Source organism: Oreochromis aureus, linkage group 17 (assembly GCF_013358895.1).
Source record: "Oreochromis aureus strain Israel breed Guangdong linkage group 17, ZZ_aureus, whole genome shotgun sequence".
Classification (NCBI taxonomy): Eukaryota; Metazoa; Chordata; class Actinopteri; order Cichliformes; family Cichlidae; genus Oreochromis; species Oreochromis aureus.
In genome coordinates, this window is record NC_052958.1 from 19,482,099 (window position 1) to 19,508,868 (window position 26,770).

Here is a 26,770-nt window from a genome sequence, read left to right on the forward strand (position 1 = left end):
AAAAGCAGGAAAGTTGGAATTAAAAAATGTACAACAAAACACTTATGTCTTTAAAATAAACCACACCAGCTGTTGGTGTTATCAATAATGGATATGAAGTTGTTCATCAGATATCTCCCACCCGACCATCTCACATTTACCTGAATATATTGTAAGATAAGATCCGTCCTGACATTTCTCAAAAAATTAATTTAATGTAAGAACTATGTGAACGAGCTCCTCATAGGTTAAATATCTGATACTGCAGGTCTACGAAATGTAGTTCAAGCGAACACAGAATGATGGATGCTTCAAGCCCATAGAGTATTTGAGCACCTGTAAAAACTGCTGTTATGTGATTAGGTGGACTGATATTTAATTTACACCTTCGCATGTACAAGGCACACAATGTACTTAAAAGCAGGTGAATGGTTTCACACATATTAAAGCCTGAATGTTATAAAAACGCAACACATTCTCAGCTTCAGCGTGACATTCCTCAGGTATGACACCACATACCATCTCCAAATGAACATTTAATAAAGAGCAGTTTTCTATTATTAATATTATTTATAATTTATGATGGTGTTCTTGCATACTTCCCAATAAATAAATGGATAAATCCAATGCATTTTGGATAATTGGTCTAAATTTCACCCAGTGCCTGTCATTTTACTGCATGAGATAACAGTAGTTGACTTTTCCAACTTTCTGCTACAAACAATGACAGCGTTAAAACTACTTTAAAAAAAAAAAAGTCTCAAGTTTAAAACTACACTAGGACATCAGTGTGACTGGGAAACTGATGGGCTGCTGCCACTTTCTTACCTTCTTCACCACTAAAAGAATAATAACTGAAAGAAATTACAAAAAAAAAAAAAAAAAAAAAAACAGCGAGAAATTCACTCAATTCTCACATTCTCACTTCAAAGTGGATAAAAACTGAAGAGATGGATGGCTGGAAAGGTGGGGGTGAACACATCTGGCTCTACTCAACGTGACTGACATTCCTCAGGGATAAAGGGAGTCACAGAGAGCAGGCTTGATGGCAGTGGAATGGACTTTTACACAATATCAGTCTCTCCCGACGGGTATCTGCGCAGATCAGAAGCATGTGGTGTTTGCCGAGTAAACAAAAATCCCACGACTTCCAATCTGAAGCAACCAGAAGGGTGTGGAAACCGAGCAGATGCTGTGGACTTTAAATTTATGACTTTTCCCACTGCTGTCCATCACTTTCAGCTTTAGTGACTTCAGTGGATAAAAATGTTCTTTCCTAGTTTATTATGATCATTTTTCAATGTGCCGAACACATTGGAAATATATTTCCAAGTATGACTTCAAACTATTAAACTATTTTAAGTATAAACTATTGTCCAAGTTTCCTTGTGTCTATATTTCATCATCATACTTTTATGACATTCCAAGAATACCTTGACAAACTCTGGGGGCGAGAGGAAGACGGACCATTTTGAAGAGCTTAATTTCAGTGCTAGAAAAATAAAAAACTAAAAAAAACAAAAACGAATAAACAATTTGTCCTTTGGGATGAAAGAATTTGACTCTTATTATATGATGTCATAAGTTTAATTTGCTTCATGAATGAGACGGATTTCTCGATTTCAGGCCTAAGGCTGTGTTTGAGATCAGCATTAGCACTGCGTGCCTCTCCTTTTATTTCAGGAGACTGACAGGAATAATTCAGCAAAAGAAAAAAATGAGTTGAAACACCCTTTGCAAAATGCATCGAGGACATTAAGCCTTTATATAAAAGATGGATGTAGCTTCGATTTGAGGTCCAAGTTAATGCAGAAATGCCTTAAATCTGCATTCTTTCTAATGGCCAGCAGGGGAAGACTCCTCTAGTCAAATAAAAAAAGTCAGATTATAAGTCAGTTTACTGGAAAACAGCTCTAGGCTTCCTTGTCCTTTGACCTCAGGGAACACAATCAATAGCAGGTTCCAAGTCTTCAGGTTTGTCAATCACAGTCGCCATATGTGTCCAGAAAGGCCGAGGTGACAGACGGGGTAAACCCTACTGACTTCCACTTCCATCGACACCATACTCACAGATTTGTTCTTCGCTGACACAGACATTCAAACCACGTCCATACGACAGCTTAGGATTTTCGGACACACCAGAGCACAGAGCGCTCCTGTGAAAATAAAACTTTACACCTCTCGTTTACAGAAACAGCAGCTCCGGAAAGAAAGTGAAAAGAGACTCCGTTTTGAGAAACTGACTTTAGTTTTCTAAGATAAAGTCAGTTGGGGACTGGTTGGTGACCGGCCAGTCTCTGAGTCTGTGTTACTGAGGCCTTAAACATCCTGAACCACAGGCGACCCGGGTTGGGAAGCTTATCTTGTAACCGGAAGGTTGCCGGTTCGATCCCCAGCTCTGTCTGTCTTGGTCGTTGTGTCCTTGGGCAAGACACTTCACCTACCGCCTACTGGTGATGGCCAGAGGGGCCGATGGCGCGATATGGCAGCCTCGCTTCTGTCAGTCTGCCCCAGGGCAGCTGTGGCTACAACTGTAGCTTGCCTCCACCAGTGTTTGAATGTGAGAGTGAATGAATAGTGGAGTTGTAAAGCGCTTTGAGGGTCTCAAAAAGCGCTATATAAATGCAATCCATTATTATTTTTAATGTGTTTGTTGCCTCTGTTAAGGCTTTTTTGTTTTCTCCCCCTGCAGCATGATCAGTCTTAACTTCCATCTTTGGTTTGTGGGGTTAAAAATGAATAAATAAATGAATGAATTCCTCGTCCTCATATAAAGCACATCATATCACCTTGCAGCTGATCTCCTGTCATTACGAACATCACTGATTCGATTTATCACCCTCTCATACGTCAGTCTTTGCTCTCACTGGCAGTCGCTTCAATTGCTTCGCGGAAAGTTGGGAAAACTCAGGACCCAGCACAGGTTATTTTACTCCATACTTTGTTGCTGAATGTCACCAAGTTTCTGTGGTGTGGTTGATACTTCCTGCCAATTGTTTCCTGTGCTGATGCCCGTAAATACAGAAAATAAATCACCGACAAATTCTGAAATGCAGGAGCGAGACTTGGCCGGCAGGTCCACGGCACTTCACTGCGTATGGATAAGACAAATGTTAGACAACCAGCTACAGTAGCTTGCTGGTGGAAATACAAATGGTATCAGCCTACAGTCAACTATTTACTTTTCTGATTTTTAATTAAGCTTTCCAGCTGTCGGTGCACTGATAACCACCTATCTGGGAAATATATCTGAACATCATGACTGATCACAGCAGCATAAATTACATGAAATCTACCAAGCTCCATGAGCTACAGGCTGGCATTTAGTCTCAAACAGCTGCTGCTTCAGTTTGATTTCCATTAATCGTAGACGTCTATTTTTAGGCGTAAATACAACCCCTCGTGCCCCACATTCCTGTCTGCGCGGCGCTTAATCGAGCAGAAATGCAATATAAAAACTAATATTCCAAACACACGATCGAACCCCGGCCCAGAGACGCGGCACACACCCAAAGCAGCGGTGGTGAAAATCTGAACTTCTCTCTCTGTCTGCAATAGAAAATGAAATGCCAAGCCTGGCTAAGGACATAATGAAAAAGCTATTATCAGCATAAGCTTTCATCAGCACTGCATTCAGCCATGTTCAATACAAACTGATTCTCTCATCTCACGCTGTACCCATCTGAATGCTGGGATATAATAAAGGAGGCAAGATAAGAGAGAGAGAGAGAGAGAGAGAGATCACTTCTTTCTTCCTTTTTTTTTTTAAAGTAGTTTTTAAATCGTGTATCAGCACATTTACAGCGAGGCGAAGTTTTCATCAGCGACACACACGGACAAGCTGGCCCTTGCGGACGCCGCGATAATCAGCCCGTGATTGTCAGAGTCCGATCGAGTCGGTTCATTAGTGACGAATGTACGCGTCTTTGTCCACTCCTGCTTATATCTGCGTCCATTCATCAGCCTTTTCATTTTCCCGCTTTGTTGTGACTAATTATTGGTGAACTTGTTCTTTCCACGAGTCTCCGTCTGTCACCTCCAGCATCACCATCCCTGAATTCGAATACAGCCTCCTCATACAAAATTCAGCACAACTTTAAATTATACATATTACGATACAATATTAAAGTTATATCCAGCATATATTAAGCAATAATGAGGAGGGGCTCGAGTCAGGCCTGTCAAGTACAGAGTCAAATTGCAAAGAAAAATGTGACTGTGATTCAGCTTTTTTTCCCCCTCTCTTGTATAAAAGCTGTGCAGAAATGTCAGGTCATTTACCGAAATCCAAGCAACCTTTACACAGAGAGCCAAATTGAGTCCATCAGGGCAGAGGTAGGTGGCACCAGCAGGTATATGAGGTAATTTATGCCATCAACTATTGGCGTTTTCTGAGCTAAAATACAATATTACCCGTCTCTAGCAGTCGGTGTGAAAATACTGTCCCCTGGATTTCACTTTGGTTGGATCTTTCGTAACAAAATACCATCTGCAGGCCAAATTGCCCCTCGGGGACATTAAAGCTCCGTTCCAATCTAGTCTACTCTACAATGTTATTACCAATAACAGTAATGGCAAATGCAGAGGGGGGCATGAGGGAGTGGAAGGGGTAGCACAGTGAGAGAGAAAGAGAGAGAGGAGGCAGGTGAAGAAGATAAAGTGTAAAAGAACAACTGAAAGTTGGTTTAGCTGGTGATTTACAGATTTTTATTTTTCTCTGTCCAGTATAGCTTATACTGTTAACGGTTGTATGTCCTTTATCCATTATCAATAAATGCAGAGAAATCTTCTTTAGAGACAAAGAAACCTATGCAGATGTGCCAAAAATAGCAGCTCCTCAGACGTCCACATGAGGCTGACTCCAAAAGTGTGTCAGCCTCCACAAACTCCCACGTTAAGATTCCCAACTTTACAGCAGGAATAAACATGCCACAAAAAAACCTTCCAGAACCAGTTTCACCCTTTTATTTAACCTTACAGGACATCTATTTTTATGTTATTCTCCTGAATAAAAGATAGCAATGGTAAATGCACAAATTAATGCATTACTGTACCGTTTAACTTATATAGTCGTGTGAAAAACCATGTACAGCCTCACCCGTCTCATAGGAGTTAATAAGGACAGCAGCAGCCAGGTGGTGCTAATCAAATGCTCAACTGACTGTCACAAAGTGGGGCCACCTCAATAAAAGCAGACGTTTTGACAGTTTGCTGGTCTGCAGTGTTCAGCAATGTGTTACCTCAATATCACAGCCTTCCCTGGATTGGACCTCACAGCAAATTCACTGCAAAGTGAGACAGTGCAATGCTCAGAGGAACTGCAAAAACCCACAAGTTACATCTCTGACTCTACAGACCTCAGTTAGCATGTTAATTTAAAAAAAAAAAAAAAAAAGATTAAAAAGATGGCAGTATGGCTTAGCTTTCCAAAGTTGCTTCTGAACCAACCAAGCAAGATTTCAACCAAGACTTCTGGAACAACGTCCTTTTTTATTTGGGCTTGTTTTACAGCCACGGGGCCTGGGCACCATGAACTCTTCTGTACACCAAACTATTCTAGAGTCAAATGATGTCGTCCACCTTGCAGCTAAAGCTGGACTAAAAGTCGTTTATGGGGCAGGACACTGATCCCAAGAATGGCAGCAGATCTCTGACAGAATGGCTGAAAAACAAACGACACAGAGGTTCAGTCAATGTTCAGACCCGACTGAAATGCTGTGGTGGGACCTTCAGAGACAAATGTGCATAAATAAATGCCCACAAACCTCAATGAACCTGTATCCGTATTGCTAATGAAGTTGGTTCTGCAAGCTACCAAATCATGGAGTGTCCTTCAGCATCAAATCAATCAGGTGTTGACCGTCTGTGATAGGAACACTTAAAGGACCTGCTTATATATTTGGCACATTTAACTGTGTCCGTTTATAAAATGTGAACTAAGAAACAAGAAAGTCTCTGGAGCTGTAGCCCGCCACTACATGCAGCTGTCTACCATAGCAAACCTTATTTTTTCTCTCCATTAAATCTTAAAGTCAAACACTGCACTTTGAATTCCAAGCCACACCTAATGTTGTGTGTCTAACCAGGAAATAAATCTCTTTCATCCATCCACTGCTTGTTGCATCCTTTTCACCGTGCTCACACGTAGGCGTTCAATCCCTGTATGCACAATTGCTTCCTCCTGACAGTCATTCTCGCTGCCAGAGAACCTTTTCTGCAGGGCAAATTTGAGTAAGGAACTCGGAAATCTTTTTGTTAATCGAGGCCTGTGCAATCACAAAAGCTCTGTGATATAATAAAGGAGAGGCTGTGCAATACAAAAAGGCGTACGTGAGTATGTTGGTACTGTATCCGAGTGGCTGCTTTTTGTGTCGGACATAAATCCTGTTTGATCAAAGTCATTCCAGAGTGAATGCATCTGAAGAGAAACTGCAGCTGATGCTCTTCTATGCATCCACTGAATGTGCAATAATTCAGCTCAGACATTGCTGGAGCTAGTAAGGAGCTGCTGGACTTGTTAACAGTAACGATGACAGTCTACGTCCACTCCAGCGCAAGTCGGGTTTACAGTATGGAGCCAGGCCTCGCAGCTGTGGCTCCCCTCCGAGACGCACAAACACCCACGCCGAAATGAAGACGCAGACACACTGAACTTCCTCCTGCAAAACAAACCAGCGCTTTCCTGTGCAGCTCCCAGAGGAGCGTGGGTGTGCGTGTGCAGGAAAAAGCATGTGAACTAATATAAATACATAAACACAGATATTATAAACAAACATAAATTTAAAAAAAGAATCTGTTTACAATTACATTTGCAAGCTTTATGACTTGACATATGTTTTTGAGTTTTACAGGAAATTAAGCTGCTGTTTACGAATTTTTATCTTTTAATGGCTTCTTTTTAAACAGCCTTACTGCACTGCTGACTTTTCCAGACATTACTCAATAATGCACAGTCAGAACTTTAACTTGTATTACGTCTGTATGATGGGCCAGCTGAACACTCTATATCCAGGCAGCACCCTTGCCTAAAGCAAAGGAGTAAACTAAGAGTATTCCCAGTAGTGGGAACATGTTTGTGGAAGATGGAAGCACGAATGAATTGAGAACAATCCAATTTTCCTGAAATTTTCCTGAGTTCTTGGTGAAAGCGCGACTACTCAGCCATGGCCCTTCAGAGAGAAGGATTTGGGACATGTAGGTTTAAAGCCTCTGGGCTAAATGAAGAGTTAAAGTTAAGGTTTTGTTTTGCAGAGTTTGTTGGGTCATCTTTGTTTAGAAGGCTTCACTGCTGAACATTTGGTACTTGTCGCAGTCACTAGCATTACAGCCAGGGTGCCGATTCCCATTGCAACCCTTGAACAATTCCTTGAACTAGCTGTGTATACAACCCAAAAACCGCAATTTACAAAAACCAGCAAGAAAATTACAACACTTCACTCAACAGCATCTAAAGTGTATTTAAAAACACCACAAACTGCACGTGTGCATTTCAACAAACAGTGCTCGTCTCAACCGTTGTCTATGTACAGAAGTTCTTGGAGTTCCCGTCTCAGTGGTCTGAAATTTGAGCCTCCACATTTGGTCAAGAGGCTCCTGGGAATATACGGCCGGGATGATGAGAGGGTGGCTGAATACTGGATGTGGAGAAGCGTGTCTTCCTAACACAGGCTGGATCAAAGAAAGAGAATATGGATAATGCACTACCTGGGGTCAGAGGTCTTCCCTGTGTGTATAAATTTTAAGTATGAACAGCACTGCTTTTGAACTGTAACCATAGGGCTGTGCATCTGTCGATCGCCACCATTTACAGTCTGATGCACTTTGAAATGTGTAAGTATTGGTGATTGTAAAATGAAATAAACGAGGCAACTACAACATTTTACTAAAACTGGATGACGATTGTGCAACTTCAAAGCTTCAAAACTTTAGGGATTGGAGAAAAACCAGTGACTTTTTAACAGTTTTATATATTTACATTCAGAAGTGATCACTTGATGTCATGAGTCTGATGTTTAGTTCTAATTAATGTAGAAATCTATGTTAGGTGCAGCTAATTGATGCATTTTTATTTGCTCATCTGTGAAAGCCAGTTTCAAATTGCTCATATTACCCCAATGCACACTCTTATGTTACCCATCTGCCCATGTTCATTTCATTTCCAGTCCACTGCAAAAACACACAAGTTACCTGATGTGTTTAGTTCTCTGTTGACCTCTTTTATAAGGCCAATAATTCACTTTCTGCTTTCTATATTTTCTGCATTTTGTGGTGGAAGCTAAGCTCCTGTCCCCCCTTTGCAACAGAACTTGGTCTCACTCACTCATGACCCTGTGTTTATTACCTTATTTGTTAGTCTGATCAACAAATATAAAAACATGTAAGCACTGTTTGACAAACTCAACTTAAAGTTTAATTTATGCGTTTTTTTCCAGAGCTTCCAACCACAGAATTCGACCCATGTGCACACCGGTTACAAACCTTCAATCTGAGGCTGACTGCTGTCAGTCAGAGTGGGATCACGATTGTTCAGAAATGGATTGTCTCCAAACAGCGCTAACCATGGCACGGTTACAAGTGTAAGCCTCACATTAGGAAGGTCCTGCGTTTGAATCCAGCCCGGGGCCTCTTCATACAAATTTTTAGCAAACAGCGATTTTTTTTCCCCCAGTTGCAAAGAATTTGGATCCGGTTTTAACTCTAGTGTGCGTGAGCCCTAATAATCTCACGCTATTCCACTGACGTTCAGGTGGCAGAATTGCAAAAATAGCAAAAGACAGGAAAGAAGATTACTTCTCAACATGGATGCAGAAAAAAAAAGCACCAAGCTTTGATTTTCAGTTCAAACTGGGCATCAGCGGGAGCTCTTCTGATTTAAGGTGAAACAGCCAAGTGGAAATGTTCCACTTCAAAAGGTTTACCACCTGATATGATCTCGACTCTGTTCAATACACACTGTTAAATACTAACAGACTGCCTTTTGTTGTACTTAAGACTGTTTATGATAAGCATCAGCACAGCTTCACAACTGGTTCATTACTGCAGAACTACTTCCTGTGTTGGAGGCGTTATCAGACGCCCCTTCCTGTGCTCTCTCCATCACCCTGACGGCCTCCCGTGTGTGTTGCAGAAATACTGCATGTTTCTGTGTCCACTATGAGGCTAAGTAATAAGAAGGCACTTAAGCAAAAGGTATGTGTTGACACAGCAACTTCACTTTAACGAAGCGACTTTATGAGAATTTTATATGACATAGCCCACAGAAAGAGAAGCAGTAGGTCTTTGAGTGGAGGAATTTATCAATAAAATACCACAGCGCTCTTACACCGTACCCCGTGAGGGTGTAATACTCATTATACAACAGAAAGCTACGAGTAAAAACTTGTTGGACTGACGAAAAGCAGAACCAGCATTTTTACATTCTTACCACTAACTAACTGCAGAAGATCTCCTCTGTGTTGTGGCCATTTTTGAAACAGTGTTTTCCAATCCCATGCAAAGCAGACCTTCTCCAGGCCACAGGTGTGACCCCAATTGGCCACCACTACCAACATCGTTGTACTGGAGTACAGTCTTGCAGTGGCCAACAACACTGGATGAGAGCATGGGCAGGACCAGCAGCAACATAACTTCATGCATTTACTGATGCGTAATGCCACTTCCTGCTTCTACTCCACTAAATATTATATTTTATACTCTACACCGTTACTTTAAATCTTTAAAAAGTCAGCTTTTACAGTCATTATTTTACAGATATGTTGCATTATTACATAAATAGCAAAGTAGAAACTTAATTTTCTATAATTGCTATTTGATTCTCAAAGTGAATGTATTCTCATTAGACAACCTCTGAACTAATAAGCTACTGAAGTAAATGGTAAATGGCCTGTATTTATATAGCGCCTTTATGGTCCCTAAGGACCCCAAAGCGCTTTACATATCCAGTCATTCACCCATTCACACACACATTCACACACTGGTGATGGCAAGCTACGTTGTAGCCACAGCCACCCTGGGGCGCACTGACAGAGGCGAGGCTGCCGGACACTGGCGCCACCGGGCCCTCTGACCACCACCAGTAGGCAACGGGTGAAGTGTCTTGCCCAAGGACACAACGACCGAGACTGTCCAAGCCGGGGCTCGAACCGGCAACCTTCCGATTACAAGGCGAACTCCCAACTCTTGAGCCACGATCGCCCCGAAGTAGGTAGATTTGAATGTTTACTTAAGTAAAAAGTCTGAATAATCTTTATTTACCACTTTGAAAACTGGTGAATGTATCACAACATTGTGTTTAAGCGGTTTTTCAAGCAATGAACAGACAACAGGACGCTTAACAAGATCTGTTCACCTTTAAGTTTTCATGGTTTGTGTCTTCATCAGTGTCAGTGAAGCCCACTACAGCCGGATCAATGACTGTGCTCTGACCTGTCAGTCATGTTTTTATCATCGGTGTAAAAAGCTAACACAGCCAAAATCAATGTTCAGCTGACAGGAAACTTAATTCAGAGTTAACTCCAGTGTTTGACCTGCTGTTTGCACCACATGAAAGGTCAGGTGGAGATAAGAGTCACAGGGTTCATCTTCTGTCTCACAATCCCTCAATCACTGATCCGTTTACCAGTTCTGAGTCATAGTTTGCTCCGACATATTAAAAAGGCACAAAAGCCAAAATTTGATTTCTTTAAATAAAAGTTTTAAACCTAGGTTTAAAATGAATTTGTAAATTAAAATGGTGACCCCTTTCTGGAGCTGATTTTACCACTGCTTTCCAAAAAAGGATTTAAGAAGTACTGATAAGTATAACAGAAGTGAAGGGAGGTTCTTGGAAGGGGAGTTTACAGTTTAATGCTGCTTTAGGCTCAGATTGCTGTGGGACTTCCCACAAAGCACTGAGGACTTCTCCTTGTGGCATTTACATGACACTGTGCATGTTTTCTCTTTCATGTAGTTTGTTTTTGTCCTGACTGACGTCCCCGTTCTCTAAGATGTTTGCCCCTGCAGGAGGTCCCTTCCTGCTTAAAGGGAGTTTTTCCTCTCCACTGTCACTAAGTGCATGCTCAAAGGGGAACGCCTAATTGTTGGGGTTCCCCATCTAATATTGCAGGGTCTTTATCTAAGAAAATAAAGCACCTTGGGACGACTGTTGCTGTGAACTTGAGCTGTTTAAATAAAATTTAAATTAAGTAAGTAAGTAAAATTTTATTTATATAGCACCTTTCAAGATAAAAATTAAACTGACGATGGCATCCAAACAATTCTGAATAGAGTAAAATATGTTAAAATGTTTCTCCCAGTGTTCCCAGAGGTATATGGATGCTTTAAATCATAGAAAATGTGAGGACCTACATGTAGCAATCAGATGAAAGACTGCTCGCACCCTCAGAATGAACAAACAGGTGGGGTTGAGTTGAATTCTCAAGGAGGCAGACCACCAAATCATCAAAAAGTCAATATTTTCCTTCAATCACAAGTCTACCACTGAGGTCGTCATTGAAATGACATCGTCAGGTGGCTGAAAGCATGTCCTGAGTGAAGCTCTGATTAGAGATCTTAGAAGGCAAAGAGGGAAGATTAGGGTGGAGGTGATCAAATCTTACCTGTTCAGTGATGAGGCCTGTTGAACCCTGATGACATGAAGCACCTCTCTCTCCTCACCTACAAAAGACACAAGAGTTGAGTTTGTTATTTCGTTTAGTTATACTTGGTAAACTTATTGATCAAAGCTTCAAACATAAATGCATATTTTTGGGTTCGACGGTTTGAACATTCAAAAAGGTTGCTGCTGTGTGAACGCGCAGCTTTAAATCTGAACTGGCTAATTAACTCTCCCACGGAGTTCGACTTGAAACACACAAATTAACAAAACTGAAGCGATGAGGTTTACGCCGCCATTTGATAGAAGGTTAATTATGCTCAGCAACAGCTGAAAAACAGGAGAAAGAAGCAGCCAGGAAGTAAACTTCAGAGGAGACGACACCCCCACACACCAACGCTGCTCATCGACACACACATGCTAATTACGCCTAATGCAGGGATCACTCAGGCTCCAACTTTTTTCTGACTCAGCTCAATCAGACTTTAGCAGTCCGTGTGATCTGGACCAAACTAATCAACCACCTACACTACCAATCAGCCACCAGTCAGAACACTTAACTCCACAGCCTGGCAGGGTGACCAAGCTCAGATTAACGGAGTCTTCAGTACTTCACAGTTACCCCTGATTAAAGTGATTTCATGCCATTCATGGCATGGCGCCCATATCCCGGCTCTTAACATGCAGGAATTTCCATCGCACTTCACACAAAGGGGACTTTTAAAAAAACGCTTAACATGAATCTCATAGAAAATGCATTAAATGGACCATTAGCTCAATTTAAAAGCTCAAAGGCAACAGAGAGCTGATCATATAAGCCAAATGTCTGAAAAATATGGACGAGACAACTGAAACTCTACACACTAAAGTCCACGGAAAGACTCCATCTGATAATCTGTCCTTCAGAAAGCTAAGATTTGACTGATCAGAGTTATGAGTTATAAAGATGAACCTGTTTTTCCTTCTATGGACATCAAACAGTTCAGTTTTCTCAAGGTCTCTTCTGCACAAGCTTTTTGGTGTCAGTGCCAATAAACACAGAGTTTCTGACAATGTGTGCAGCATAAATGTTATAAAAACGGCACATTTGAACCCAAACCGCAATCTTTCCCTGAATCTAACCAAGTGGTTTTATGCAGGACATGAAGCTCCCAAAGCAGCTCCCGATGAATCAGTGATTCCTTGAACGCTACCCCTCCTCCAGCCTCCCAGTGTGGACACCTTTGGCATATCTGTGAGGCATCAGAGAGGATTTTTTAAACCTCTACTTAGCCATGAAATGAAAATCTTTAGATTTAGAATATGTTCTGTGAGGTGTGCCGTGGGCAGAAATAAGCAGCGCTCCTGGAGCAAACAGCACACAGAAGAGCTCCACCTGGGTTCAGAAAGGAAACCTGTTGCCAGACCTGAGCTGTGGAGCGCTCCGCCTGCTCCTCTGAGGTCTGGTGAGCCTGTGGACTTACTCCGCTCTTAGTTCTGTAGTCATTTTTGTATTTTGTACATTTTTTTCTTTTATATTCTTTTATCGCTGTCCCCTTTTTTTTCTTTTTTTTTAAAGGTTTTGCACCATCTTAGATCATTTTTGTAAAGTGCTTTGTCTTGGAAAAGCACCGCATAAATAAATAAATACGGTTTGCTCCCTCTCGCTGTGAGGCAGCAGCGCCAACAACCGAGCCACGCTGCGGCCCGTTTGATTCCCGGAGATGAGAATGATTTGTAAATGCTGTAAAACATTTTGTGTGCACATGCTGACATCAATAATCGGCTCTTCCCTTGAAGTGGATTACGTGACGCTTCTCTGTGTCGCTGAAGTTCAGGTGCCTGTCAGGTGTCCATCTGCGAGCGACGTGCTTATGATCAGCATTTTTAACAATCTGCCAAATCAAACATGCGGAGCTACCCGTTGAGGCGACTCCTTGTGATTAAGGCAGCGTCTGAAAGAAGCTTTTGGATGCGTGTGAAGACTTCAATGAATCAAAGGAACAAGTCAAAGACATGATAACACCTATTAATATCTACAGGTCTTAAAAAGTAGTGGTTAATGGCATCGATTTAATTTTTAACTTAAGTCTGTTTTCAGTTCTTTTAAAAATAAAAAAAGATAATTCGTATTAGCTTTGATATTCCTCAGAGTGTACCCCTGGGAAGTTGTTGCTGGTGATTAGTGCCGATCCCATAAATACACACGATACAAACTCTGCTGGGTAAACATGCATCCAGCTGCCAAGTGTCAAACGATTAGCCTGTGTTTGACCTGCAGCCCAGCGATAAGTTATTTCCTCAAACACTCGCACACCCGACTTGGCTGTTTGTTCTGGAGGAAGAAACCCAGAGGGCCTGCTCAAATTTGCTGCATTGTTTAGCTGAAAGATGGCAGTTTAACGACTGAATTCCTCGTTAAATACGTTGCTTATTAATCCTTCATCTTGTGAAGCGTCATTGAAAATTTTGAGGCCTTCTGAAATCGGCTTACGTGAGTCTCAGTTCAGGCGATGCAGCTGGAAATTCTCCATCTAGATTTTAATAACTTTGGTGATCTTTCTACAAACATTTCCTTCTCTCCGTGGAGCACTGAGTGCTGAAATATAAACGAATCATTCTGTTAACTCTAACTGGAGGTCAAAGCAGTGATTATTTTCATTATGGATTCATCTTCTAATTACTACCTTATAAAATCCACCAGGCCATTAGCCTCAGGCTAAAGATATTTAAATTTAAGGTTTTATAAAACACAAATCAGCAAAATCCTGACACCGTATGAGCTGGAAAAGAGAAAATAGTTACTGATTAATTTTCTTTCCTTTTGCTTTTCATTTTGCTCCTCTGCATTAGAGCACGGTGACTAAAAAGGCCAGATTCTTTAGGAGTATATCTGCTGGTGACCACATTTGTTTAATGGAAAGAACTGAAGCTAAATGAAACTTTGTTTGAAAGGAAATGCAAGATTTAGTTGAAAATGACAAAGAAAAAAGCGACTTAAAAAGATAAGAAAGCTGTCAGTTAATATTCTATTGCTTGATCCTCAGTCCATTCATAATGCATGACAGGAGATAATTTTAACGCTCTCTGGACTCTGATGTTGGAGGTGATCTGGACCTTTTCCCCATTTCATGCATGAAATAAAAAGCTGCTTTGATCAAATTTGAAAAAACACACGCTTTAATGAAAGCTGAATCAAAGCGTTCCTGAATCCAATTCTGTCTTATCGTCAGTTTATCTGTATCGCTTTTATTTGAACTGCAGTGTGAGCAAGAAGTCAGAGTAGTTCCAGGTGGATTCTGGATTCCACTGGGGGCTCCCTTTTGTTACTGATTCATAACTTTTTATGGAATGAATTTCAAGTCAAAGCTGACGTGCGTCTGACTCTGTAGTCTCAAGGTTGCATTTAGCATTTTGCAGGTGATGTGGTGCCTCTGGTTTGATGACTCTTTGCAGACTAGAGAAAAGCATATTGTGGTTTTGTTCATGAGAGGGGAAAGGAGAAGTCAAAAGTCGCAGCTCCTATTTTCCTGCCCTGATCTAGATAGCAGATTCCCCCAAAAGCCAAAATTGACACCACAGCCGACGCGAGTCTCAATGAGAGCTGAAGCTACTGTTGAGCAACTTATGAGTAGATAGTAAACACATCAGATCTTACTGGGAATACAATCATGCTGGATACCTGCACTGATATGGACCCGGTAACATGTTAGGAATGAAAGAATGCCACATCGTTTGACCGAAATGAAAATCATCAACCTACAGAGGGCTGAATTCAAAACCACCCTGAAAATCAAACAACAGAGCATTTTGCCAAAACTTCACTGCAACAACTCAAAACAGTAATAGTAGTTTGTACGACCCCCACATGCTTGCATACAAGCTCCTAATGAAATGACAGATGGTATTCCTGGGGGATCTCCTCTTGGATCAGGACCATCACTGAACTCCTGGACAGCGTGAGGTGCAACCGGCTTTGGATGGATCAAAACATAATGTCCATGAGGTGTTCTATTGGATTTTGTTCAGGCGAGCATTGGGGCCAGTCAATGGTATCAATGCCTTCATCCTCCAGGAACTACTTGCATAACCTCACCACATGAGTCAGGGCACTGTCGTCTACTAGGAGAAACCCAGGGCCCACTGCACCAGTCTGACAGCAGGTCCAAGGATTTCACCCAGATACCTGACGGCTGTCAGAGTGCTGTTGTGAACTCTGTAGAAGTCTGTGCCCTCCAATGATATGCTTCTCCAGACCATCACTGACCCACCACCGAACCTGTCATGCTCAACAATGTTAGAGGCAGCATAACTGGTCTAAAACCAACCGTCAGCTATGTTTCACTATAAATGCAGAGAGAGCTTTAAGGTGAGGCGAGCAGCTCAGTTATTTGACAGCAGAAAAAGAATCTTAACACTTTCACTTTTTAATCAACTGGATATTTTGCATTCCTTCAACATTCTGTCAATCGATCTTGCATGTACCACGGGGTAAATACAACCTTCTGTACTGCAGCACAGCATCCTTGAGACTTAAGCAGTCTATTATTCAAAGGGAGTGGGTGTTCATGTTTCTGTGTCTCGCTCGTTCTCCATAGTGGGACTGTCTTATATACACCGCTATGTATTTTCTGAAAAGACACAGACACATATGTGGAAGTTGAGTTTTTCCACTTAGAATTGAATCAAAGAAAAAATCTGTCACAATGAGACAGTAACACTGACAGTTTCTTTTATTAAACACTCTGTAACAGAGGACAGGTTGACAGCATGATTACCTCTTTACTGTTTTTATTGTATTTAAGGCAACACTTGTCTCATCCACTTTCTTAGTGCACCTTATAAAAATCATACCCAGGCTTTCCAACCCCACAGAACAGCTTGAGGTGTCTGCACACTATTTTCAGCACAGATTTCAAGGTTTTGTGTTGCTTTTTATGCCTTTAATATCAAGTTAGATAGACAACAGAGAACATCAAGAAAACTGGATAGAGTTTCCTCCTCAAACCCCATCTGAACTCAATTATGCAAGGCGTGATGAAATAAGTTCCAGAAATCAGCCCATTAAAATAAATAAAAACATATTTTACCACATCTCCCCTCGAAACTCCTCTTCACATGCGCCTTTTTCAGTACAGCTGTTACTTTCAGGCATCCTCCCACTAAGTTCTGCTCACTGCAATCCTCAGCATCAAGTCTGTGTCACACTGACCTGGCTTTTATCTACAGGATCATCTATGGTGATGACAGCTAGGTCGTTTTGTGGTCGTTAGCAACTTTCAGTGGGAGAATTTTTAGTTTTTAAGACCAAACCCCCAAGGTCCGGTCACGAACGGAATCAGGAGCATGCAAATGCTTTTTCCAATGCTCACACATTAGTTACTACCCAAAACTTGTGACCATAAATGAAGATTGGAAGGTAGACCAACCAGTAAATCCACACCTTTCCTTTCAAGCTGAGCTCTCTTCATCACAACAGACTTGTACAGCGTCCACATCACTGTAGACGTTGCACCAATCCCACTCCATTCTCCTCTGACTCATAAATAAGACCAAAAGATACTTAAACTCCTCCACCTGGGGCAAAAGTTCACCAGCGACCTGGAGTGGGCACTCCAGCCGATTCCAACTGAGAGCAAAGGCCTCAGGCTTGGAGCTCATTCACAGCCTAACCACTTCACATATGGCTGCAGACAATCACAGTGCAAGCAAGGCTCAATGAAGCCAACAGAACCACATCATCTGCAAAAAGCAGATGATGAAAAACTGAACCCCACACCCTCCACCCCTTGACTGCACCTAGAAATTCTGTCCAACTACACAGGACTAAGAACAGGGCTGTCACCAAGTGATCTCCACCTAACAGTTCTGTTCGAATCTGTTCAAACATGCACAAGAAAGGGACCCTGAAGAGGAGACTGGCCACATTTAATTACAGTAGTTATGGTTTTTAATTTTTGTCAGCCGACACCTAGAACTATTTCCAACTGACAGTTTCAGGAGGAACTTTGCTCCTAAAGGCAAACACAGAGGCTGGTTTTTAGCACCTAATGATGAAGCCATTTCCCTCTAAAGCTTGTGGAGACAAAAACAAAGATAAAACAGACCAAATGTTGGGTTTGAAGATTTGTCAACAAAAGAAAAAAGTCAAGCTGAATGTCCTGTAGTGGTTGAAAGCACACTTAACCTCTGCCATGTACATTCATATCACTGCTGGTTCTGAGTTTAAAGTCAGTGCCAATGTAAAGAACACTTTCCAGCTCGGTGTTAAGTTACACATAGCATAGATATTAAGGAAGGCCCTGGTGGCTGGAAATCCAATAAAGGGAGTTAACGCTTGCTTTCTTGGAATTTCCCTCCCCTATAACACTGAGACCATATCAAATGACTGGTGCTGACAGCAAAAGCGAGAAGATAAGTATGAGTGTGTCAAGACACAGGAGTGAGGTAAACATATACACCCAATAAGACGCAGAAAGTGCAGAGAAAACATAAAAAAAACAAGCTGAATAAAAAACCACAAGAGGACGAGGAAGACAAAGAGATTTAGGTTCAACATGTGCGAAACGAAACCTGCATGAGTGTACTGTAAACACACACTGCTGCTGCAGCTGCATGACAGATGGAGAACAAGTGCTGAATGCTGTGATGTGATTTACAGGTTGATGTGCTTTTCCTCGCAGAGATTGTCACGATAGTTTATTATACTTTAAGTCTTCTAAATCAACACACACACACACACCCCCACACAGAGTGAAGAGGAGTCTTGTAAATCAGTTTTGCTGGCTGGTTTTTATCCGAGAAATGCGGGCTATGAGAGCAGGGCGGTACAGCGAGCTCAAAGCTGTGCAGCCGAGCCTTCTTCCCCCTTCAGTGACTCACACGCAGGCGCTGCCTCGCTGAACAGCAGGAAGGAGGCGAGCGGCTGCCAGGTTGAGGTAAGAACAGCATCACGCTGCGCAATTAATGATGAAACATGATGAAAATACACTGTATGCCTTACTAATGTCTGAACACCATCATATCCACACATAACCGACTCAGCTGCTGCTAAACTAGTTAGATGGGTTAATTTCAGACTGACATAATAAAGAAAATGCCAGTCGAGACAGCTTTTTCAGTCAATTCATTTTCAATTTCAATTCTTTTTTTTTTTAAGATCCCGTCTCATGTTGCCTTTATGCAAGCGAAACAGGTGTTCTTTAGGCCACAATCAGCGACAACCACCCTCTGGAACCCCAGTTTGCAAAGGAAAACATAAAATCACACTGAAAACGCTCAAAAGAGCAAAAAACAACCTAAACATGGTTAAAAGGTTGAGTTCAGTGGTGTTCTGGGAATCTATCCTATCTCACAAACCATCCAACCCGTTGTTTCTGCGCATACGCACAAAAGAAAACCCTAATTTACTTCATTGTTTTGAACCCATTGTAAATATTTGTTATGGTTATGGTGGGGGTTAGGTTTAGTCAGAAGTCACCATCAAATCATAATACGGGTAGGACGATTTGCCAAAAGAAGGACGGTTTCTCAGAACAGTGGCTCAAATCAGTAGCCAGCAGTCACATCCCCAATTAAAGACAGCTTATACCAACTGCTTGTAGAGTCATCGTGAAAGGTGAAATTAACCATATTTCACTGACACGCTTTTAGAGCCTCAAGTGGACATGAGAGGAACTGCAGTTGCACTTGACTGCCTGCAAGCAATGCATTAACCAGCCACTACTTATATGACTGATGGTTCAGATGTCAGGCCTGAAGGTGAGAGAAGAGGTTTGTTCATGTGATTATAAGGACGTACTCTCCAGAAAATCTCTCTCTTCACTATCCAATACTGATCCCCCATAGAGAGCGTGTCTCAGCTCATTTGGTTTTAAACTCCACCTACAGTCCAATTTGATTTTGAGTGGGCTGAACCAATAAAACCATCATGTGTCAAGAAGTACAACCTTTTTCTTCTTCTCAACCTCTTTAATCAACAGCTGAGAAAGGTTATAAAAAATATCTGTAATTTTAAGAGTAGATCTAAGTTCTTCCACATTTTCAAATTCTACTGACATTACACCCACAATATAATGCAATAGTGGCTCTTTAAAGGCACAAGCCTTCACATGCCGGACACTCTGAAACTAAACACGGAAAGTCTTTTACTTTATTATACTTTATTGAAAAACTTTAATTATTAATGACTTCACTGCAATTTTCTCACTTTGTAAAGCCGTCCGGCGGGCCAGACTGGAGCCTCTGATGGGCTGTAAGTTTGACACCTCAGCCCTAAAGGCTTCAAAGGTGACTCTCAAAAGCTTGCACTTTAATTCTTTGTGAAATGTGACAGCCACAGCCAGCAATCTAGGGCCGAAACCATTTTCGATTACTGGCTTAGTCCACTACAGAAACTTAATTGCCACTATTCTTATAATCATTTTAAATCCTTTTTCAAGCATAAAAAGTCCCCGAGAGTCATTCTCCGAGTTCCGGCTTTTGTCTCTCGGTGTTTCAGACCGCTGCGCATGAAAATCAAGTTATGCAAAGATGTTAACTGTGCTCTGGGACACTGTGGTGGTGTTTTTTTGATATATTCTGACAGTGACAGACTGTAAAAACAACAGTCTGTCAAAGCAGAGCACTGATAGATTTCCCTGCAGCACGATCCACCTCTTCACTGTTAGTCTGAATGTCGGGTTTGGTCCACAATGGGCGAGACCCTCTTCATACCAGCATAGCTTATTGGCCAATTTTATATTTAGTCCTTCATTGCGGGTGTTTTGTAACTTGTGCCTTAAAGATTTACTGTGGCATGTTCCTCTAACAACAAATTACCAACTGCTGTCAGAGAGGGAACAAAAAGTGGTTATTATTAGTCCTAAAAAGCCTCCGTTTGTGTTTCTGAGGGAACACCTTATCTTTAACATGTATTGCAGCTCACAACTTGTGTGTGTGTTCTCTTCTTGTGTTTTTAAATAAGAGATTAGTGTAAAAAGTGGCGGTGCTTTTGAAACAACACCATTTATCCATCAGCCTTAACCTCCCTTTCACTTCCTTTTTGCCTCTCATTGGCTCACGCTCTGTTTTCTCTCCAAATCCTTCACAGCCTCACTGTTACTGCTCAAACTGTGTGGTTAATCCACTGTGGCATGGTAAAGGCTTCACACACACACACACACACACACACACACACACACACACACACACACACACACACACACACACACACACACACACACACACACACACACAGGTCTGTGCCTGTAGTGGAAGCCTTGCAGACATGGGATTTCCTTTCACATCCAATTGAGACCAAAGAAACTTGGTGAGAAGAGCATGGAAAAGATAAGCTGCTGGTGCACACACACACACAAACATCTGTGCAAATATTACACCAGCATCGCACACAAACATCAGCAGCCTCAAATACAATGTTAATGTGATATAACATGCAGCTTATAAGGCCCCCTCCCCACTCGTCAAAGAGTGTACACATCAACTGTACACCAAAAAAAAAAATACCAAACCAACACACATCTTTCCTTTGTAGGAGTGTGCAGACAGGAATTTGTTGAGACATAATTACAATGTGAAGTCTGAACAGCATCCGATTACGATCCGGAGGTTTTATGGCAGGCCTTTGAAGAGCTCCGAGTGCAGCAGCTCAGCTCGGTTCACAAAACCAGCCTGCCACAGACTGGAGCCAAATACGAGGCTGAAAATCAAATGGATTTCCAGTGCACATAAATGTGATTTCATCAGGAAAATCCGAGCTGACACACAGCATATGAAGACAAATAAAGTCAGTAGAGGCTCCTTTAAAGTCTTCAGAATAACGCGGAGGGCCAGTCACAGACTGAAGCAGCACAACACTTTCTGTGCTGTGATGGTTCGGATAGCTCAGAGCAGAGCAGGGCACGGAGAAAAATGGAGGGAGCAAACAGATGATATGCGACGCAGATACCAGATCGTATCAGGAGAAAGGATATTGTGACCGCGCGGACTCAGCCAGAGGCCATCGGTTTTACATCCCAGTGTTACAATCAGCAGAATCTCTGCTGCGATGCTCCGAGGGACACGAAACTCCTAAATTAAACTAACCAATTAGTTTCCCATAAACAACAGCTCAAATGGCAGCGTGCAAGAGGGATGCGGTGATTGTGAAATTCTGGGCTGACTCTGAAATGTTTCAAACTGTAATCATTTACTAAACCAGATCTCACATGCACCCAAAGAGATATGAAAACATGATGTAATTCAACTGCATTTACACTTACAATCCTTAAGACCTGCAGACGTGATGTGATTATTGTTACAGTATATTAAAAAAACCTTGGATTTATTCAACTTTTATGTTAAAACTGTGCAATTCAAGTGAAACTGAAACTGCTTAAGGAATTAAAAACGCGTAATATTTAATATTATCACAATTTTCTTTAGAAACTCTGATAAATATGATGGAATATTGCCTGCAATAGGTTTATTAGAGGTGGGGAAGTATGTTAAAAGAGTCCTACTTTCCTTATTATTGTAGGGTCTTCACCTCACAATATAAAGCGCCTTGAGGAAAATGTTTTGATTTGATGCTACACAAAAAAAAATTGAATCGGAGACCGTTTCCCTCAGTGTGTGCAGTGCAGTCCCTCCCTTTCCCTTCCAAGAACAGCAGCGACAGACAAGACCAATCGCCAACATTACACAACCATAATGCCATTCATCACCAACACTTTCTTCAGCTCTACGGGAAGTTTTAGTATCTCTGAGCACATCGTTTTGGTGTTACAGCACGCTGGACACAAAGCACTAAACAGCAAATGACAAAGCTGGACAATCATCAAGTATATGCTAAATCTAATCTCTGTACTGCAATAACAGTGTTGAGCTGCAAAAAAGTTCATGGCTGGGCCACAAATGTTTCCAAAAGATGCTGCAGAACAAGCCAAAACCCCAAATTTCCCAACAAGTTGAGTAAGTTTCCCAGTGGGAGAAGTTACAAGGATCAGTTTTACCTTTGTTGGATTTAAATATGTTGAACTCAGCTGACTTCCTGATTAAAGGAGAAAGTTTTAAACTTTTCAAAGCCCGAAGAACATCAGGTTCTCATAGAGAACTGTTGGCGTCCTCGAGGAGCCCGCCGCTCAGCAGGTTAGCCATAATTGCAGGCCTGTTTGCTCCATCCCCGGCCCCTCCGTGAACTCTGCTCGACAGAGCACAAACACAAAGCAGGTCCTGACATCAGGAGGGAAGCTGGCCTCATCAGATTGTGTGTGTGAGTCTGTGAATTACAAACACACAGTCTGTCCAGTCACACTACCCTAATGTCAATCTCCACCAACACTTGAGCTTTCCTCGGCTGTACAAGGGGACTTTTAGCCTCCCTCAGCTCAGTGTTTTGGTTTTACTTGTTTCACTCTTAGCTTGTGTCTGATAACGACACTGAAACAGTCGTCACGCATCACACTTGATTTTGAACCACAGTTTAGAGGAAACATGGCACACAGGGTGAATTCATAAGATTGCAGCCCTGGTTCGTCTCAGCTGACTGTAGCTTTATGGCTAAATGCATTACCTGCTCCACTGTTTTATGGCTCTTAGCATTTTTTGGCAGGTGGTAAAAAGCTCCTGATACCTGGTTTCTGTCAGCCTCAGCAGGGTGTAGCAGTGTTCAGGCTTTACACAATCATCACTCAACCCAAAGTCCTTTCTCACCATCACTACAATGTCTCCAGTCATAAAATTATAAACGAGTGCTTGTGCCTTCTTCCTGCATTCTCACCACCTGCATCCAAACAACACGAGGACCTCAGTAAAGCTTGTGCTACGGCCACGTCGGGTATCAGCATGCAACAACGCTGAGCTTTATTGGTTTATCACGCATAACGTCTCATGTTCACATGAAGATGGAGGGGAGTGCACGGGCAGTAAACAAATGTAATTACCCGAGTCGAGAACTTTCCAGCAGGCGCTATTGATTTTGTGTGGCGCTCAAAAGTTTATGCTCAGAGAGGCAGGAGGAAAAGATGAATGTAGGAATAAATCCAGCATCACTTCCAAACACTCTGTAGTCATTCAGGGCTGTTATGACTCCGTTTGATGGATTACATTCATTTGGGTTTGAGATTATTAATGCTAACCTAGTTTCACCACGGGAACTGATTCACAGAGTCACTTTAACAAGATGTAATGGATGCGTTTTCTAAGTTGTTTTAATAACCAGAACAGAAACACATGAAATATCTCTGATTTGTTTTCCATTAGCGGCATCTTTGACTGCAGCTGTTAGTTTAACACTCAAAGGCTCAAATCGAAAGTAGTTTCTGGCAAAGCGAAGCAATTTTATTTAAAGTCTGCTTCACACACAGACGGAGATTCAAGGTGTTGCACAGGGAAAAAAGAAAGGAATGAAAACCTGTGAAAATGAGACAGAATACATGCCTGCGAACGAGAGGGAGGCGGGTGTAACAGCCAAGCTGCAGGAGGCCGAAACAGTGAAGGTGGATGGGTTTAAATACCCGGGGTCAACCATCCAAAGCAACAGACAAGAGAGGTGAAGAGGAAAGTGCAAGCAGGCTGGAAAGGGTGGAGTCCAGAAGGTTTACAAGATGGTAGTGAGAAGTGCTATCATGTAAGACACTGACAAAAAGCCAGGAGACCGAAGATTTTCCTTCATGGATGTAGTGCAGCAGGACAGGAGGATTTTAGGGATAGATCGAGATGGAGGTAGATGATCGGCTGCGGTGACGAAGAAGTGAAGCAGCCGAAAGAGGAAATCAGTTAAAACCGAGTTAAGAGTTCAAACAGCACAGACCAGATTAGGAAACACGAATCAAACGGTTCAGATTTCAGAGCTGCTCTAACACGAGATCAGAACAACTGCTTTTAAAGTTAATGGGTGAGGAAGACACTAGAAGAGCGTTCCTCTCTAAATCAAATGCACGTGGTCCATCCACCCTTTTAAGATATAACTCAACCCTGTAAAGCCTGAACTATGAAATCATTCCCACATAATATTATTTTTGGAAAATGTAGTGAACCTTCTGACATTTTTAAAGGAAATTAATTATAAATTTGCTTAATGTGCTCATATCATTTTCCTCCACCCAGCATTTTTGTGCAATTTCAGGGTTTTTTTTAGGAAAAAAGAAAATCAAAAACACCCTGATGATGTAGACTTCCCAAAAGGTCATGGATTAAATATGATACACACAGCATCACAGGCTTAAGATGTATCAGTCTTCTGTGGCTTTTGATTTCTTCTTACTATCATACTATTTTTGAATCAAGATTCATTTTATTTTTCACTTTAATAATCAGTCAAACAAACCTTATATACCGTTTGTTTCATTTTCTGTTTTGATTTGTTGCACAATTCTGACATTGACACACTTGGTTCATCGTGCTATAAGGACACATTTGATTTCATAAAACCAAATAAAGCAGAAAAAGATCAATCAGCCTCTGACCTGCCCGTCACCCTCAGTATATTCAGATTCTGCAGCCTCACACTGATGCAGAAGCAAAACATCCAACCACAACAACCCTGATTGTTCTGTTTGTTAGCAACTTTCCAGTACACACAGTTAAAATAGTAGTTTATATAATAATACAGCAATGCATCCACTCTATCCCTTCCCTGTTATCTTGGAGTGTTTTTATTTGGAAAGTCTTCTTACCTATATACAAGGTCAACATTGTGTGATGAAGAAAAACTGAAACTTGTGTTACACAAGAGTCAAATGAGTTTAATAAGTAAGTGGTTAAATAAGCTCAGCAGCAAAGCAAATTACAATCATCAAGCCAGACTTGGGATATTTCAGGAGCATCATGCAGATGACTAATAACTAAAAGAAGCGTCCCATTGTTGTGTTTCTGCCCAGGGCACCTCCCAGTGATGAAGAGGGTTTGCAGGGTCATGCTTGCTTGGCCATATTGGTAATGTGTTTATCAGCAGCCAGTGGCAACAGGTCACTCAGGTTTACTCAGGATTCCCACAGATCAACTGTGGATCATATTTGAGCTCTTTTGTATAAAGTATTAATACTTCATATTTTTAAAAAAAATCTTGTTTTGTCCTCTGAATTTGCCATTACGGTGATAAAATGTTTGCTTTTGTTGTTATTTTTTTGGCTGCAGGAGTTTGGAAACGGATGATTTCTGGAGCTGTGATCGGAGGATCGAGTTATTCAATGTAAACTAGGGATCAGTTTATTCTGTTTTATTTTAGTGTAAATCTTTGTTTTAAATGTGCTACAGAAATACAATTTAATTACTTAATTACAAGGTTTTACATCATGTTAGCATATTGTGAAAAACACACAGATACTTTGTTATTACAGGACTGCATGTCAGCGTCTTTCACTGCAAATTACTCGTACTGATGGTCAGTGACTATCACACACACACACACACACACACACACACACACAGTCATCATTATGACTTTTAGTAAAATAATGATGAAGAATAGCTGACATATTGTAATGAAGCAGCCACAGTTTAGAAAACCACTGCTCTAAATTCCACAGCATGGATCAACAGTCTTCTGAATTACCATTCAGAAGACATTCACTCAGGGGTCAAGCTACAAAACAAGGATAGAAAAATAATCGTTCAGCCTTGAAACCAAATTCTGAAAGGAAAAAAAAAACAAAAAACATCCAGCCTCATGAATGCACATTGTGCTCTTCTGAGGACTCCGATTGGACGGATGGAATCAGGTCATCAATAAAACTCGGCAACTCAGATAACAGAATTTTACTTCCTGAGTAGTAGATTTGCTCCTTGACACCCACTCAGAGTTTACAGACTCCTATCAACACATTAATACGCGCTTTGTTCCGACCTTGAAGTTTTACGGTGGATTTACAAGTTTTCCGAAGTCAGTTTGATAGAATTACAAGACAATTCAGGGACTTGCAGGAGCCTTCTCCAGCCCCGTAAACACTGGCTACATCGTCCTCCTCTGTAATGACCCGAATACAAGAATCTAACTCTAAAAATGCATCACTGCAGGTATACCATGATACAGGAGCAATTCTGTACAAAAGCTGCAATTATGGTCAGATCAGTGAACATCCTTTCACTGATGTTTGGTAGATCATTAAAGTACTGCATTGAATGTTACGATGGCAAACTTTGTCTGATCTCATGAGAAAGACGACAACAGATTTAAAAAACAACAACAAAAAAAACCCACTTGCTGCTATTTTAATCTAAATCATTGTGATTTCCTAA

At 41.4% G+C, this 26,770-nt stretch overlaps 1 protein-coding gene across 1 annotated transcript in view; it reads right to left on the bottom strand.

Moving 5' to 3' along the window:
- The window catches only part of plxnb2a.1 (plexin b2a, tandem duplicate 1), a 220,988-nt gene that overhangs the window by 140,597 nt on the left and 53,621 nt on the right, over positions 1-26,770 (bottom strand). The window contains exon 2 of the mRNA XM_039601149.1: positions 11,577-11,634. The gene's annotated coding sequence lies outside the window, so the exon portion shown is untranslated. The remainder of the gene's footprint in view (positions 1-11,576; positions 11,635-26,770) is intronic.